This window comes from Mus caroli, chromosome 7, assembly GCF_900094665.2.
Source record: "Mus caroli chromosome 7, CAROLI_EIJ_v1.1, whole genome shotgun sequence".
Lineage (NCBI taxonomy): Eukaryota > Metazoa > Chordata > Mammalia > Rodentia > Muridae > Mus > Mus caroli.
The window spans coordinates 68569997-68574098 of NC_034576.1; positions in this window are offsets into that span (position 1 = coordinate 68569997).

Sequence of the window (4102 nt, forward strand, 5' to 3'; positions counted from 1 at the left end):
ACAATCGAATGAAAGGACATGAAATATCCTCAGTTGTCACTGACTAAAACCACAATTGGTACTATAAGTTAAGAATATGTCAGGTAGAATATTAAATATTATGAAAAATTCTAAATTTAATTTTAAAAGCATTTAAGAAACATAGTTACTCTGCGCTCAATTGCCGATGGCATGCGAAGGTGAGGCCCATCCAGCATTTTCCAAGTCCCCATGAATCTGCTCTCAGATGATGTGAGAGAGCCCACTGCCTCCTAGGAGTGAGTTACAGACATCTGGATATGGTATAATCTTTAAATCAGAATGGAGCCTTTGATGTGATGTCTGTTTTTCCCTTTAGGTTGATGAAATTGGCAGTTTTTGTTTTTGTTTTTGTTTTTTTAATTTGAGGAAGACTCTACTTAATTTAGAACATCAGTTATCAAAGCTAAAAAAATCCATTACAATATCATGCTTTGTTTGTTTATTTAATAGATCAAGTCTTATAAATAAATGTAAATACTTGTTCATTAAAACACATTTACAGGGGCTGGTGAGATGGCTCAGTGGGTAAGAGCACCCGACTGCTCTTCCGAAGTTCCAGAGTTCAAATCCCAGCAACCACATGGTGGCTCACAACTACCCGAAATGAGATCTGATGCCCTCTTCTGGTGTGTCTGAAGACAGCTACAGTGTACTTACATATAGTAAATTAAAAAACAAAACAAAAAAGCATTTACAACTCCTTTGTAATTTAGTAGGAACATTCTAAGTAGGTATCACTCTTTAAAGAGAATTTTTTATGGTTGGAGCACTGACTGATTATTCAAAAAGCAAAAGACATGTCCAATGTGAAAATGAAAAAAAGAAACCTAATATTTAATCATAAGTTTTTAAATGTCTTAGCATCCATTTATTAAATGAATGCTAAGAACAATTTAAGACTTACAGAGATACTGTTACAGAAAATCAACCATTAATTTCATCTTAGGATATTGATTTTCTTGTTGTTATTCTTGTTGTTCGCTTTTTGAAATACAAGGTTTCTTTGTGTATCTATCACTGGCTAACCTGGAACTTGCTCTGTAGACCAGGCTGGCTTCAAACTCAGAGATCTACCTGCTTCTGTCTCCTGCGTGCTAGGACTAAATGCATGAGCCACCACGCCCTGCAGGATACCGAATTAACCTTAAAAATACTTTAACCTTAACATTCTAATTATTACAATATTTAGAAACCAATTTTAATGAGGCATTTTTAATTGAAGCTCATGAGGCTGTATCTAAAGAACAGAAATATGTAGTTACACACCCAGCAGTCAGAAACACAAGTAAAGCACGTTAATCATTTTTGTTTGCTTAACTAGATTTAAATTAATTTCTTGTCAAAGATTTAAGTTATTATAACAGGTACCTTGACATTTTTTTGTTAGAAAAATCATTTACTTTTTATTAGTGTTTAAAAGGCATCCAAAGCAGGATAAAGTTTGGCATTTATGACCTTATTATTATTTTTTCTAAAAGTCCAAGGCAAATAACTTTTAAAAATGCATCATCCTGGTATAACATATTAAGGTGCTCTGGAAACTCTAAGATGTCTGTGTAAGCCTCAAAGTAGGTTTTTAAAATGACAATTAAAAAATATTTAGGGTGTAGTCTTAATATAGACCTGGCTAAAATAAGGATCTGGAAAAAAAAAAAACCTGTCTGTTTATTTGTTCGTTTTTAAAGAGGCCACAGCAGTCAAAAATATCCTAAAAAAATCCTTAAAATTTTTGTATTTATACATTTATACTCATTTGCATACATGTCTAAAAACGGACACATGAGTTAACCTCTTAGTGTGTGGACTAGAGTCTAGTATCTCAAGGAAGGGCAATTGTCTAATAGAAAACCACTGCCACAGTAGGAGCATCACGGCTTACCATTAATTTACAGAGGACCATATTGTAGAACCAGACCAGATATGAATGAAGGAGATACGTCATGACCAGAATTGTACCATGATGTGTATTTGTTCTTGAAAGCAAACTTAAAATTTTACATTTAAAAGCTCACAGTAGTTTTCCTAAAGGAAGATTCAGGATCGTTAGCCACCTCTGTTTGTTTACCTGCGTGGTCACATTGACTAAATGTACATTTTGTCTTTTCTTATTATTCTGTTCCTTAAAATCTTAGTTTTACAGCGGGGTGGTTATGGCACACGTCTTAATCCCGGCACCCGGGAGGCAAAGGCAGGCAAGTCTTTATGAGTCTGAGGCCAGACTGCTCTTCCAGAGGTCCTGAGTTCAATTCCCAGCAACCAACCATCTGTAATGGGATCCGATGCCCTCTTCTGGTGTGACTGAAGACAGTAACAGTGTACTCACATACATAAATTTAATAAATAATTCTTTTTTTTAAAAATTAGTTTTACTATGAACCAAAGTGCAGTTGGACCAAATTGTCAACTTTAGTTTACATAAGCATTTACTTCTAAGCCAATTTGGTGCTAAGTACATTATGTAAAAATAAATCATAGTCATGTGCCATGATCAGCTCGTCTATATACATAATCATAGTCAGATATATATTTTATGTAAAGTATCTCTCCTTTATGATATAAGGAAGGCTTAGTAACACAAAGAGTCAAACACATTAATTTTCTCTCAACAGATGAGGAGTTTTTGAAATATTATTATAATTATTATTGTTATTATTAAGTATTATTTCCTAGAATTATTTCTTGGAGGTAAGTTGTAGATCGCAGTTTGTGCCAAATCAGGTCTAGCCACCCATCTTCAATGAGTCAACTAAAAGAGATTAAGTTATAGTGGGAAGCAGGAAAGGGAGACTTGTTCAGTGTGACCACCCTGGGAAGAGGGACAGAGAAATGAGCAGACCCCTCAAGTCCATCTTTTAGGGTCCTGACGTGAGATGAAAGTTAAGTAGAGGGCTAAGGATGTGTGCCCCTAAGCAGTCCTGGTCAACAGAAAGTCATGTTCCCTATGGCTCATCATTACGAGTTTTAAGGCAGGCTGGCAGGTGTATCAGGCATGTACAGTAAAATGGGAGCTCCTCTATATGCTGACGATGTTGTCTGATGACATTCTTAGCTTTGGGGTTGGTGGAAGCTAGTGGTCTGATGAGTGTTTGGATTCCACAATGTTTTTTCTATTAGTCACAAGATGTGAGCGCGGATACAGAGGTGGGCAGGGAGTGGCTATTGCAGAGAGCTAGAGCTAGCCCAAGATAAGGGAATTAGCCTCTGGACCTGCAACATTCCAACCTCTTATAGTACTACAATTCTAATCAGTCAGTCAGTCTCGCTCACACACACAGCTTCGTCCCAGGAATCATTGTTAAGTAGAGGGCTAAGGATGTGTGCCCCTAAGCAGTCCTGGTCAACAGAAAGTCATGCTCCCCACGGCTCATCATTAAGAGTTTTAAGGGGAAAGGGAAGCTGGGGAAAAGGAGAAAAACAGCTGGGAAGAGACAGAAACTCTGGACATAATCCAACTCTGTACAAAACGTCTGAGAATCTACCACAAACCTACTCGAACTAAGAAGTCGGCTGAGCAGTATTACGGGATTTAAGATTCACTTGCAAAGAAAGCCAAGTGCATTTCTACACATTAGGCATGAATAAATAGAAATTGAACTTTTAGAAATCAATACACTTATAAAATCATCTAAAAGATAACACACTGAAGTGTGGACTGGATGGGTTCCTTTCCACAGATTGGTAGCTGCTCCTTGCACACATTTTTCAAAAGACTGATAAAGGCCAATAAGTGTATGAAGCGGGTTCACCGGTAGAAATGAGCAAGAAAATGCCAATGAAAACCTCAGCAAGATGTCAGTCTTATCCTAGGTGGAATGGGCTATTATCAATAAGACAAAAATGCAAATAATAGCCGGGAGTGGTGGCGCACACCTTTAATCCCAGCACTCGGGAGGCAGAGGCAGGCCGATTTCTGAGTTCATGGCCAGCCTGGTCTACAAAGTGAGTTCCAGGACAACCAGGGCTATACAGAAAAACCCTGTCTCAAAAAACAAAACAAAAAGAAGAAGAAGAAGATGAAGAAGAAGAAGAAGAAGAAGAAGAAGAAGAAGAAGAAGAAGAAGAAGAAGAAGAAGAAGAAGAA